Source organism: Mixophyes fleayi, chromosome 5 (genome assembly GCF_038048845.1).
Source record: "Mixophyes fleayi isolate aMixFle1 chromosome 5, aMixFle1.hap1, whole genome shotgun sequence".
NCBI lineage: Eukaryota > Metazoa > Chordata > Amphibia > Anura > Limnodynastidae > Mixophyes > Mixophyes fleayi.
The window spans coordinates 123,531,433-123,546,844 of NC_134406.1; the positions used below are offsets into that span (position 1 = coordinate 123,531,433).

The 15,412-nt window shown below is 42.9% G+C and overlaps 1 protein-coding gene and 1 pseudogene across 3 annotated transcripts in view; one reads left to right on the forward strand and one right to left on the reverse strand.

Annotated features, from left to right (window-relative positions):
* Positions 1–15,412, forward strand: part of MOCOS (molybdenum cofactor sulfurase) — a 720,810-nt gene that overhangs the window by 640,100 nt on the left and 65,298 nt on the right. The gene's annotated exons all lie outside the window — the stretch shown is intronic.
* Positions 871–7,379, reverse strand: LOC142157941 (dual specificity protein phosphatase 7 pseudogene; annotated as a pseudogene).

Sequence of the window (15,412 nt, forward strand, 5' to 3'; positions counted from 1 at the left end):
TCAGAAGCCATTTACCACAACCATCTGTACACAAAACACAAACCTTTGACGCGATCACGCCGCTTCTACGTGGGGGAAGTCGGTGTCTAATCGCTCCAATAGCATCCGCCCAATAACATCAGGCGATACACACAATTACAGGCCATTGTTTAGTACTTTAAGCAAAGTTATTAAAACAGCAAAATTACAACTGGGATGTATGGTGAGGCAGAGGTCAGCTGTTGTGGAACTACAAGTCCTAGCTCACCTCTACAAGTCTTGCATCACCTGTGGAACGGTTGTTTTCTGAGGCCGTCATTACCAAACTATTATACAAAGGAAGGTAATACTGATCCAGATTTGTAATGCGAGATTATTGTTACATTAAGTATTTAATAATCAGCAACATTTGGATTGGAAACAATGAACAAATGCAAACATAATAATACAAACTAAAATAAGAAAAGGTTAAGACTACCTGTGACTAATGCTGTCACGCCCGAGTACCCGTTCCGCATAGAAATCACGGATATCACTTGTGACAAAGTGTAAGTGTTACACAGTAATGTATCATGATACAAAGCTACATAGATACATTTCCAGCATAAAGGTGCTGCCTTGTTCAGTCAATATCCTTTGGGGCAGATTGCAGCATGGCTACCATAGAGCGATAGGTCACAATTGTGTCTGGGTGTGAAGGTAAATGGGTCCAGAGGTAATTTATACGCATTTACCTGGAGTTGTTCCCCAACATCACTAAATTTCACGTCTTAAATGTGAATAACTACAACTACGCCATGTGCCCCCCCAATTAAAGTGTAAGAGGGTTTGTGATGTCCTCCATGTACATTTATAATGTCAAACATTCAAAACCATTCTATCCTTATATACTTATTTAGACAGATTCTGACGCCAGTGATCAGAGATCGGAATCTGCTTGTATTTGAATTCACCATTATGTTCAAACATGTTGGGCAAGTTAGGAGTCACATTCAAGATGTATTTGATATTATATTTACCCAATATATCCAGGTTGGTGGAATCCTTTGCGCAGCCAAGGTACAAATACGGAAGAATCTGTAGGGGAAGGTAGACTGATTGGTGATGGCGGGACTTCCTTCAGATTCGGTCGCGCTGTCAGACTCTCCATCGGAACCTTCCGAACTTATCCTCATTCCTCCCAGCCCAAGAACAGAATCCGGGGGTGGATCGCTAGGAGAGGAGATCTCAAGACCAACCTCGCAATGATCTGGGTATTCCCTCTGAAAGTTACTATATCCACCTCTCAGGTAGAAAGCTCGGCAGACGTCTTCCCGCAGCTTGTGGAGCTGGTGGCGGGGCTGTTGTCTGGCCACTCCAGCGTGGCCTCGTCATACAGCAGCACAGTGTCGACCTCTCCGCGGCGGGAGAAGCGCCTGCAGCCAAAACATTTATATAAAGAGGCTTCAAAGATACTTTAACAAAAACCCTTTCCAAGGTTAAGATTAGCAGCATAAGAGATTTATGGGCCCATATTGTTGTAGTTAAGGTTTTGAAGTTTAATGTTCACAAGAAAAGGCACTTTCCAAAGTTCCCAAAGTTTCCTGTCAGAGTCAGCTAGTTTCATAACATATATACAGAGTTAGTAACCGATCCTCTGGTTGCAGACTAAGGAACATGGCGAACGGTTATCACAAACTAAAGACGTGTAATAGTCAGCAGAGTGTAAGCTCTGCTGGCACTCTATACAGAGCAGCTGGGAGTGGCAGGTTTTATATGTATCCCAGGTAAAAGGTAAATAGTCCAGGACAGGACACACGTGGTTTCTATAGATTAAATGTCATATGTTTGGGGTGTTGCCCTATCGCAGCAGCATGCAAAGTGTCAATAGTCACATTCCACAATAGTTGCTGTGTAAATAGTTTTGTTTGAACGATGACACAATGACTGCCACAAGATCCATCTCTGCTGTAGGTTTCCATATGGGCTGCGTGGTTTTTGTGCATGAAAGGTAAAAAGATTCCACTTTAAAACTGAGGAAAATTACGACCCTGACCCAAAAAGTGGCCGAATAAATGATATAAGAACAACACTGCAAGAATGATCCGATTTACAGACATGTCGAGATTCACCGCTCATATAACATCATTACCCCGGGTCTCTCTCCTGTACATAGATGTGGCTCTCCTAGATACAAGCATTAAGAAATAGGAAAAACAAGTCACAACGAGTGTACAGGAGAGAGATCAAACATTACATACAAGCTGCAATGATCCGTAGACATGATCCAACCAGCAAGGCTCTGACAGATTACATTCTTAATACGTTTTATTGGTTAGTAATGTGCGCCTACGCAGAGCGCTCACCAGGGAACACCGCGGTAATCAGACAGAACCTGGCTGGTTTATACAGTAACCGTCATGAACTAACTCCTTCACTGCTGGTCACAAGAACACATATTATAGGGTAGCCCTGGCCTAGTGAGGCAGCCATATAGTGGGATGAGTATTCATGAGTGAGCAGGTAATCAGTTCACCAGGCTCCTCACGCCCTCAGTGATGATCCTAGTAATTGGAGAATCTGCCTTCAGCCCACAGAACAGCTGCCCCGCTCTGTGTAGGGGATTGGTCCATTTAAAGGACGCGTTCACAATCAACTGCATTTTTTTGCATGTTAAAGAGGCAGGAAAGGCGCATAAATAAATCAATGATGCCGTTCCCACTACGGTGTTCTAAAATCTTATAATGTTGCACATACTATTTCTCTCGCCCTAACGCATGCTACCAGTTTAATACATTATATTGGTAAAAGCGTAATGCAAGACAGAGCGCATGGAAGATGCTTTAAAATGACCCCCAAAACCGCGCCTTTCATGCGTTTTCCCAGCGCGTGTGTGAACGAGCCCTTGATGAGGAGGGTTAGTGAGAGGTTGGAAGTGAATGGTTAGATTATAGAACCAGGGACAGGATACAGTTTATAACAAACATCTGGTGTGGCAGATGACATAACCACATAACACTTCCCAGTATGAGAGTTTCCCTACTTACCAAAGGAAATCAACAGTAATGAGCAGCACAGTAAATACATTTATAGTAAACATTACGAGAGCAGGAGTGCAGGAGAGTGTACTTACTGCCTCGGCATACTTACCTTTGCTTTCATTATAGATGATATTCTTACACAACAGGTCATTGTGACACAGAACCACCGGGGAGCCCATGCTGGACAGCACATTCTTCATCCAGGCCATCTCCTGCTCCAGAACCTGCGGACTCTGAACTTCACGGATAAACCTGTCGTAGCAATCCACAAGCCGACCACAGCCATATAAGATAGGAGCTTCCTCTTACGTACATCACACAGGGTATGAAGGGGAGGGGGGGATTGGGTGGTAAACACAGCACATCTAACTTGCAGCATTCTCAGCTGATACATGTAACTATCGGGCTATCCATTTCATTTTTCAACATACAGTTTCTTTAAATTTAACAGAATATACATTCCCAAGTGGCAGTATTATTCCTAAACTAACAGTTCAATATTACAGAGCTGGGCGCCCAGCAGTCAATAACTCCGCAGATAATCCGATACACTGTGGTCAATTTACCCTCGTGTTATAATACCTACGCTGTGCAGTCAACACTCACACCCTAAAGCAATGTACAATAAGTCATCACAAATTCTTAGCAGCTAATTTCCTTGTGTAAGCACTGGCTGAATTACATGGAGGATTTAACACATCTATTTATATAGTGCCAGTAACTTGACACTTATGAGCATGGTGAAGATTACATGCATGTTATGTGGTTGTATACAGAGCATGCTAGGTGTGACACAGAACATATTTTTACACACGTCAGTACGTCTCATGTACCTGAATATGGTGGGGTAACAGACAAGCTCGGGATCCAGGGCTGCTCCCTGCATGAATTTATAACACAGGCCATTGTTAAAGGTACAGTAGAGTTTGGGCGCGCAGCCGTGAGCCTGAAGAACCCGGAAACTCTTCAACTCTTCATCACGATCAACAAGGAGCTCAGTATTATTGCTGGCGATGATGGAGCGGACAGACATGTTCCCTCTCCTCGGGTGGCGCAGCATCAGGCTAGGGATGGTGACGCTGATAGCCAGTCCAGAAACAGCAGCCCATTCTCCCCGGCCTCCAGCGTCTCCTGCAGCCACCGGGCGCTCTTGCTGGGTGCGCATCTTGCATGGGTCACACGGTGTGACACCCCGCTCCCTGGCTGTCCCCTCCACGGTTTGAAAGGTCTCTGGGTTCCCCTCCCGCTGGAAGGAGTCACCGTGTCCCCTGTCAGACTCCTCGAGATCGAACCATTTTAACAGTTCCAACTGGTGCTGCACTGTGCTAAGGTAATCTATAAAACCTAACAGTTGACACAGCTCCAAAAATACAAATTTTGTCCTTTTACTTATAGAAGACCATAGACCCTTTTAAATCTCCCGCCCCAAGACAAGTGAAGTGAATAAATTAAGTGATGTCACCGAGGGGCGGGACGTTCAAAACGGGAACTGTAACAGCCGCTCTGGCATCAGCTCGAAGGGATTAAACTTTGTAAAGAGAGTGGTGCCAGGGCTAAAAATGTTTGTGTGTGTTCCCCTCTGCCCCAAAACTCCAGTCATCTTCCTTTCATCAGGCAACTATCGCTAATTTATCTGGCTAACAGAAGGAAATTTCTTAGCGAGAGGGTACAGCCATGTTTGTGCTCTCAAGTGAAGCCATTTTCAGTACACCCAGACACAAGACTCTATCAGACATGCGCAACGTTATGACATTCTATGAAATCCCCTATCTTTAAAATGGGGCATGTTTTACCAAATTGTAAAAAAACTGTAACTTTCTCAAACTTGTGAACCCTCAAAGGCACTCCTCAGCCCTAATAGTTTTCTAACAAAACTTACCGCGTGTCTTTAAATGCCCTGTACACTGAGTTACGCTCCCCCCAAAAACCCAGAAAAACTGCGACTTTTGCGAAACAGGAAGTAGAAAAAAAACGGACAGATTTTGAACTTTAGATTGTTCCTAAATTGTCATTTTTTATTCTTTTTTTCTGAAATTTCACATGCGGTACCTGTGGACAGTTCTCCATTCGCATGCCAAATTTCAGTTTAATAGCTTTAATACTTTTTAAAATGTAGACCCTCAAACACCATGCCCCACCTCTCACAAATTCCCTATGGGAAAAAGACGTTTTTTAGATGTAACCTTAATATAAGGGGACGACTGTGTGTATAATAAGTAACTTGGGACTATGGAACACCCCAACTTTACTTATCATGAGCTTGTCCATCCCAAATCTGCCTCTCAAGGTATAGGAGACTACAAATCAAAGTTATGTTCAACTTAAAATATGGCTAAATTTTTCTGCGTAATGAAGCAAGTGAGGTTTTTGCACGCCCACAATTGGACTTAGTTCAACTGTAAACTAGGCCCTATAGCTTTAACAAGAAAATGTCTGTTTAATGTAGCTATACTAGTTTGGGAATAACACAGTCGATTAAGTATAATAAACATGTTGATAGTTGCTAATAAATTTCAAAAGAATTTTAATAAAATATTGTCAGTGGAACTGTATTCGGCAACACTACTGAAAATGTTCTATTTTTCATTTGCAGATCATTTTAATATCCTTTCCGCCAAACAATTTTTTTCTTTTATTGTGAGCACCTCACTGTTGACAATGTTTAGTGGTTAGCGCTCTCACCTCACGGCGCTGAGGTCATGAGTTCAATTCCCTACCATGGCTTTATCTGTGTGGAGTTTATATGTTCTCTCTGTGTTTCCTCTGGTTTCCTCCCACACTCCTAAAACATATTAGTAGGTTAATTGGCTGCTATTAAATTGACCTTAATCTCTCTCGGTCTGTGTGTGTATGTTAGGGAATTTAGAATTTAAGCTCCAATGGAGCAGAAATTGATGTGAGTTCTCTGTACTGCGCTGAATTAGTGGCGCTATATAAATAGTTGATAATGAAGTGGCTTGTGTTGGATTTATGCACTGTGCTATAGTACACACAACTGGCAAATCACCATTCAGAGAGAAGAGAGACTAATCCCAGGCCATTCAACTGCATTTCGAGAAAAAAGATGGTGGATCCATCTGTGAGCTATTTCCACTCTACTCTCAAAAATAGAGAAACTTACACAAAGTACTTGAAAACTTACTATTACTTAGTTTTTATTACTAAGCATTTAAGTCATATTCCTGGGGGACTTTGCAACATACAGCTAAGTACTCTGATACTGTATATGTGCTGAAAACTCTCTCATATTATTCAAAAGGATATATGCCCTGTAGCTAAAATTGGCTCTTCTCTTAATACTGAAAGTAGTTGTAATATTTATTTGTGTCTATCTATACTATGAATTAATATTGCGAGAAGTTGGCATGTTTATTATTTTACATTTTACATTAGTAATAGCCTACATTGTTTGCCAGCTCTGCTTAGAAGAAAAAAGAAAAACTTGACATTCGATTCAAAATGTCATTTCCAAGTGATTTTAGGTGTGCAACTGACTGATTTATTCCTTATTACGGAAAAATAGCAAAATATCTGTGTCACGGCAAAGTTTCAGATTGCTCACAACTACAAAAAAAACAAACCCCCTGCGTTAGGAGGTGGTCAACCGTATATGGTTTGTGTCTCGCATGGAATATATAATTACTCTCCAGAGCAACAAATTGGCTTCCTTTCACAAAGTCTGGGGAGATTGGTATTCGCACCACACAACCCCACTGCCTTGCCTGTTCTAAACCCCTTTATTCTCATTCACTGCCCCATCCCCTCCCTGCCCCTGGCACCTCCCTCTTTGCACTCCCATCCCGTACCCTTGCCCCATGACCAAGATGCACCAGGTTAGATGCATGGCACATACCTCACGCCTGCTCTTTCCTTTTTCAGACCATTGTACCAACCTGGTACTTCACTTCCTGTTATTTGCCTGTTAAGCTGAGCCGCCCTGTCTTGAACGTGTCTTCTGCATCATGCCTGTGTGACTTTTGCAATGCCATGCTTGTCTGTTTACTGTTAAACTTCAAACTTCATAAATAAAGAGATTAAGAAAAAATCTGTGTCACCAAACCATGAAAATCATTTCATTGTACCTGTGCAGATTGGAAGGTTGGGAGGACCAGACAACAGCAGAATAGGCCAATCATGTGCATCTATATCATCAGTAGGTGAACAGGAGCTGCCCAGCAGACAGCTCAGGTAGGAAGGAAATATGCAGCTACCTGAACCATAGGCAAAAGAGACTGAGCAGTCAGGTCCTGATTATGGGTTCTGGCCGCCGTAGGCTAATTAACCCGTAGCACCCCCTCTCCCCTCAAATCCTAAAAGGAAAATTCAGTGTCTCCAGCAAACAACTTTAGATCGATTCTTTTACCTGTTCTTACTGTTCATTCTTGCATGTTCTTGCAGCTTTGTTGTTGTTTAGCTATCTTCTGAAAAGTTGGGGTCCTGTTTTGTAAATGGGCAAACGTACTCTTAATAATTAGGCTCTGTAGAGAGCATCCTCATAATCGCCACACATTACAGAGATCATGCCTTCCCCCCACCAGCCATTTCCTCATCCACCAGCGGCCTTCATGGCTCCCCTGGCAATTTCATCACCCACTTCCCAAATTTTTTCATCACCTACACCCCCAGCCAATTCATCATCCACCTTAGCTCTCCCCACATACCTTCTATTTGCCAATTAATGACATTAGTAAAAAGGATGTATGTCTCAGAAATAACCCCCAGTGGCAAACTCATGACCCTCTTCCTCCCCCAGCCATTAGATCACTGTGCCCATTATCACACTCTGACCCCCTTTAGCGCACATTGCCCACCTATCATCACACACTGTCCCCCTACAGCACACACTGTCCCCCTTTCATCACACACTGTCCCCCTTTCATTACACACTGTCCCCTACAGCACTTACTGTCCCCCTACAGCACACACTGTCCCCCTTTCAGCACACACTGTCCACTACCATCACGCATTGTCCCCCTACAGCACTCACTGTCCACCTACAGCACTCACTGTCCCCCTTTCAGCACACACTGTCCCCTACCATTATACACTGTTCCCCTTTCATCACTCACTGTCCCCCTTTCAGCACACACTGTCCCCCTACAGCACACACTGTTCCCCTTTCATCACTCACTGTCCCCCTTTCAGCACACACTGTCCCCCTACAGCACACACTGTCCACCTACAGCACTCACTGTCCCCCTTGCAGCACACACTGTCCCCTACCATCACACACTGTTCCCCTTTCATCACTTACTGTCTCCCTTTCATCACTCACTGTCCCCCTTTCAGCACACACTGTCCTCCTACATCACACACTGTTCCCCTTTCATCACTCACTGTCCCCCTTTCAGCACACACTGTCCCCCTACAGCACACACTGTCCCCCTACAGCATACTCTGTCCCCCTACAGCACACATTGTCCCCCTTTCAGCACACACTGTCCCCCTACAGCACACATTGTCTCCCTACAATCACAAACTGTCTCCCTACAATCACACACTGTCCCCCTACCGTCACACACTGTCCCCCTACCATCACTCACTGTCCCCCTACAGCACTCACTGTCCCCCTACAGCACACACTATCCCCCTTTCAGCACACACTGTCCCCCTTTCAGCACACACTGTCCACTACCATCATGCATTGTCCCTCTACAGCACTCACTGTCCACCTACAGCACACACTGTCCCCTACCATCACACACTGTTCCCCTTTCATCACTCACTGTCCCCCTTTCAGCACACACTGTCCCCCAACAGCACACACTGTCCCCCTACAGCACACACTGTCCCCCTTTCAGCACACACTGTCCCCCTACAGCACACACTGTCCCCCTACAATCACACACTGTCTCCGTACATTCACACACTGTCCCCCTACCGTCACACACTGTCCCCCTACCATCACACACTGTCCCCTACAGCACACACTGTCCCCCTTTCAGCACACACTGTCCCCCTTTCAGCACACACTGTCCCCCTTCCAGCACACACTGTCCCCTACCATCACACACTGTTTCCCTTTCATCACTCACTGTCCCCCTTTCAGCACACACTGTCCCCCTACAACACACACTGTCCCCCTACAGCACACACTGTCCCCCTTTCAGCACACACTGTCCCCCTACAGCACACATTGTCTCCCTACAATCACACACTGTCTCCGTACATTCACACACTGTCCCCCTACCATCACACACTGTCCCCCTACCGTCACACACTGTCCCCTACAGCACACACTGTCCCCCTTTTAGCACACACTGTCCCCCTTTCAGCACACACTGTCCCCCTTCCAGCACACACTGTCCACTACCATCACACACTGTTCCCCTTTCATCACTCACTGTCCCCCTTTCAGCACACACTGTCCCCCTACAGCACACACTGTTCCCCTTTCATCACTCACTCTCCCCCTTTCATCACTCACTGTCCCCCTTTTAGCGCACACTGTCCCCCTACATCACACACTGTTCCCCTTTCATCACTCACTGTCCCCCTTTCAGCACACACTGTCCCCCTACAGCACACACTGTCCCCCTACAGCATACTCTGTCCCCCTACAGCACACACTGTCCCCCTTTCAGCACACACTGTCCCCCTACAGCACACACTGTCTCCCTACAATCACACACTGTCTCCCTACAATCACACACTGTCCCCCTACCGTCACACACAGGAAATAGCTTATTTATATAATTGCCAATGCACTTATTTTTGATCTTGTGTATATTTTGATATAGAAAATCTTTATTTCTGAGACCAGGGGAAGAAATTTGTTTCTTGTTTAACCTTGCTAGAGTAGATGCGTTATTTCTGGAGGTATATATCTGATACAATAAGCTTTGTGGATGGAAGTCTTTTGTGTATTGTTACGTGGGGAAATGGCTTGCTTGGGGTTTGTACCTTTCTTTGGGAATGTGTATTCTGCGACTGTCTGAAGAAAGGATTTATGTTAATTAGACCCTTCGACTTGCTAGTAAATTTCCTGCCTCTGAAATGAGATGCAGGAAATCACAGCAAGGTTTTAGGATATCACAGATAAGTGTAAATATTGTTAGCTTTGCATTGAAGGTAAATCCATGTTTAGGTAAACAGGTTACATCCTGATTCTAAAAATAGCTCAGACCTCGAGGGAGCTGGCTTAACCAATGAGGCTGTGTTCAAATGTGTATAAAAACAGCACTGTTTTGTATTAAAAGTTGTTTTGATTTCATCTGGTACCTCCATTCAGTGTGACTGCAAATGAACATCACTTGCTTCAAAGACCTGCTTAAAAATATCTTCCATGCTGAAAATCCTGTGACCTACAGATTACACCCAAAATCTAATCCGTTCCCATCTGTTTCTGAGGTTTGGACCCAGCTCTGGGTCCAAACCACAGCTCTGCCTGCTACCCTGTAGCTCTGGTCAGTGTGTTAGGCCAGGGGAGATCCATCCACAGCAATCCTGATCCATAGTAAGAGATCAGAAGTACCAGCCCAGGTACACCAGTAATGGGGTACACTCGCAGCGTCAGTTATGCAGAAGAAACCCAGTACTGGATGCCGGTAAGGAGTCCAGTGGTGGCAGCATTTGTAAGCCCCTCCTACTGCGGCAAGAGGGCGCATTTGGGATAATGAAAGGGAACGGTGGCAAGGTAAGCCAACAGCAGACAGGGTGGTCCATCCTGTCACACTATCTAATTGTAGAAATACACAGGTAATTCATTTGTGATCTCATCCAGTGTATTTTTTAAAATTCTGCATGTGGAAAAAAAGGTGGGGTCAATGCTTGTACATAGCCAAGAAACAGTTACAAAAACTCTTCAGTCATTCATGCAACAAGAAAGGAAAGTGGGGGACAGTGTGTGCTGTAGGGGGACTGTCAGTGTGTTTATAACATCCTCATGTCAGTGGTAATACTGAAATTCAGCAAATGGTTACAGAAACTCCTTTCAGAGGAAAGATATCTTACTGTTGGGATTTCATTATGACTGCTTGCTACTTCCATAATACGGGGTTCAGACTTTGTGCTTTAACTTTTATTCTCTTAGAAACCTTCCAAATAGTTCATAGATTTCTGTGTGTAACGGATGTCTCTTGGAACCTAGGAAACGTATTACAGCATATAAGAGCAGCTCTACGATATAGCTGTTATAATGTAAGGACAATGCTTTACCTGTGCACCTGGATTTAATAAAAAACCTATAGTTACACCCCCCATTGAAACATTACTACTTATGAAAATTCTACTCTGCTCCAGGGGAGGTTTATGTCATCGCTACCAGTTCAGATTTGTTTTGATGTGAATGATGGACAAGGTTTTTATTAAAGAGTGAGAAGAGCCACCTTATTCTGCAACTTATGTACAAAAATGGTGGAAGCGTACCAGACTTGCCCTATAATAGTTAAACCTAATTATCAATTGGAATATTGGCAGATGAATCTAAACCAAAAATGTCAAATCAAGCAAAACTGGATAACCCTTTAATATATACTCTCCATACATTAGATTCACAAGAAAAATAAGTACACTATGTAATAAAAGTACTATATAATAGTATAATAGTTAAACCTAATTATCAATTGGAATATTGGCAGATGAATCTAAACCAAAAATGTCAAATCAAGCAAAACTGGATAACCCTTTAATATATACTCTCCATACATTAGATTCACAAGAAAAATAAGTACACTATGTAATAAAAGTACTGTGCCATCAAAGATGCAATATTACATTAATTTGGAAAAATGAAAATGAAAACAATGTTTTATAAGTTATTAAACTGCAAATACCTTTTTCTATAATTGTTAAATTTTTCATATTTCAAGATATTTTTCAAATCTTGAGATATGTTGAACATTTCAGAACAAGCAAAACTGCCTAAGTACAGGGCAGATTTATCTTTGGTGATGTTGCAAGCCTTGATTTGCATTGATGCGTCTAGTCTTCCATAACAGTGTATTTGTTTGCATTACAAGGTGTTTTCACTGGCTGATGGGAGAAGTTTGGTATAGTGATGGCAGTCCTTGAAATGTGCAGACTGTGCATAGTTTTGCAGACCCTTGCAGAATCAGTGAATCACAGATTTGCTATTAGAAACTGTGATTCACAAAATTTGCAAGGTTCAAACATTTGTGGCCAAATTTGGGTCTCAGAGGTTTCATCTCTACTCAAAATCAATGCATTACATATAATTACATAGATTCTTGTTTTGTTTTAAATATTGCACTTTGTTTTTAAGCTTTTTTCTGAATTTATTTGTTGTTTCTAATTTTCCGATTTGTGAAGTTTTTTTATGCAGTGCCATCTCCACCTTTTATTTATTAATAAAAGGTGGAGATGGCACACACCTATGCAATTATCCAGCAGATCACATAATTCACATCCGTTTGGTGAGATATTGCACCCACGATCATGTTTTATCGTACCAAAACACATTGCTCAGATCTGTTGATTTGGTTTTAGAAACTTCATAACAATCACGCTAAACGATGGAACAATGCCCTTACAGCAGATGTTTATAAGAGATGAAGTTCACAGATCTGAAGATAAATTGTGTAGGTGTGAATCCATGAGTCGTCATGGTCATCGGGACTTTTAGTCGTTGGTGAAATTGTTACAGAAATTGCATCTGAAGTATGATTGCATAGACACAGGTTTAGACAGCTCTAAAAGAGTCCAATTGCTAACTTAATGAAAAATTCTATGAAGTACTACAAACCCATGTCTGAGTTAAAATATGTAATTTAATAACATTTAAACATTTAACAATATCACATTTAGCCATAAAACAATGCTGTGTTATTTATATAAAACCAAATGCCAGCATAAACTCTAAAACCAATTGGCTTTGATATGGTATATGTGCAAAAAGCCTCCATGTGCCAGATGATAAATAGAACGGTAAAGTTTCTCATGGATACATAGGTAATGAAACGTCCCTTGAAAGACCAACTGCATAAACTAATAAAACGCACAATTAATTGATCTGGGTCCTTGAAATAAGCAGGTCTTAATTACATCTCTAAAAATTGTGGAACTACAAGTCCCATGCAAAAGTCAAGGTCCATCTTAAAGGCTACTACACCACTTAGGACTGAGGCTTTAGCAAAAGAGCAGTACTTACTCTTGTAAGATCACCTCTCTTTCAATCCATAGCATGTGTTGTGCTGAAGAATGGTGAAATTTCAAGTGGGAAAAGATGTCCAATCCAATGTCCTCAATCATATAACTGTGGCAACATGGCACTCAAAGCAGTAGTTCATAAAAGTTGTCACTGCAGCGTTATTGACAGTAACACACAATGTCGGACTGGGGCATGAAGGGCCCACCGGGGGACTGCAACACTAGGGGCCCACCAGAGGGGGTGTGGTCAGCCATCATAGAGGCGGGACCTGACACTAGAGGGGGAGTGGTCAGTCCACGAAGGAGAGCTAGCACCTTAGTGTAGTATATAAAGCATACAGTGTGTTTATAAAGAATACACAGTCTTGACCTGCCCCTTAGATTGGGCAGAACAGTCACCAAAAATCAGGATTGTCCCACTAGACCAGGCTTGGCTAACCTGTGGTACTCCAGGTGTTGTGAAACTACAAGCCCCAGCATGCTTTGCCAATATATAGCAGCTTATTCCTGTAAGGGTATGCTGGGACTTGTAGTTTCACAACACCTGGAGTACCACAGGTTAGCCAAGCCTGCACTAGACTCAGAACATTTGACAGACTGTCCTACCTGTTGTTGTCACTTTTACCACCTGTGGCTGCTGGTTTCTTTAGTTGCGGCTTGTCTGGATCCTGGAATGTTGAGGGCCCTATTTGGAAAAAATAATGGGTACATTTAGAAATGCCAACCATCCCTGCCATTAAATCAACAGCACCCACATTTAATAATTAGGCCTCTCTCCAGCCTCAACATTAAAGTAATAGTGCTCACAATTGATAAATAGATCTATTTCCCTCCAACCAACCCCAACATTAAATTAATAGTATTCCCATTTAATAAATAAACCTATTACCCTCCCTCCAAACAGCCCCAGCAATAAATTAATAGTATTTACGTTTAATACATCCATTTCCCACGACCATTCCCTGCATTAAATAATTAATATTCACATTTAATAGATAGCCCTCCTCCCCACACTCAGCCCCACATTTAATTATAGACTCAAACCACCTCAGCATTAAAGGTCCCATCACCCCTCCCTATAGTGTTCTCTGTGCAGCCCCCCCTCACTATAGTTTAGTTTAGTCAGCCCCTCTAAAGTTTAGTATATATAGGCAGCCCACATATGCCACATAGTAGTGCCCCCAAAACAATGTTATGCCACACAGTAGTGCCCCAAAACAATGTTATGCCACACAGTAGTGCCCCCAATGTTATGCCACACAGTAGTGCCTCCAAAACAATGTTATACCACACAGTAGTACCCCCAATGTTATGCCACACAGTAGTGCCCCCAATGTTATGCCACACAGCAGTGCCCCAATGTTATGCCACACAGCAGTGCCCCAATGTTATGCCACACAGTAGTGCACCCAATGTTATGCCACACAGTAGTGCCCCAATGTTATGCCACACAGTAGTGCCCCCAATGTTATGCCACATAGTGCCCCCAATGTTATGCCACACAGTAGTGCCCCAATGTTATGCCACATAGTGCCTCCAATGTTATGCCACATAGTGCCCCCAATGTTATGCCACCCAGTAGTGCCCCAAATGTTATGCCACGCAAGTGTCCCCAATTCACACACACTCACTATATGTGGTCACATGATCGCAGCTGCGATCGCAATTGAGCAGCGGGGACGCTGGAGAAGACCCTTGTGAGGACTACGAGCCTCCTGGTAAGCTCTGCCCATGGGTAAAAGGGGGTGTGGCCGTAAGGTAGCCGGGCCTACCGGTGATTTCACCGGTAGCCCGCTGGGCCAGTCCGACACTGGTAGCACATTACATTGTACACAAGCAACTTCCTCAGAGGGCTAAATATCAATGCAAACTCCAACCAATCACACAGAGTTTAAATAGCCAAAGGAAAATGCCAAAGGTTAATTATAGTAATACCCCTCACCTGGGAGTGGGTGTTGGTCTCACAGACATGAGTTTTACTAATCACATCTATAAACACTATGTAGCAATTAATAAAAAGTGATAATAATAATGTATAATGAAAAATATCAACAACTGTATAGACTGTCATTTATTACATATTAAACATATAAATATATTAGTAATGATACCGATAACCCTCAAGCAACCCAAACCAAAAAAGTGGTTTAAATCAATGATCCATCAACAAAATGAATTAAAGGATCATCTTCCAAGGGAAACACATTGTATCTTTATTTTGTTAGCAATTGTAAGTTGCCATAGAAATACATTTAAATATTTAATTAGAAACATTTATTATTGTTCAATGTTACCTATCTGATCAT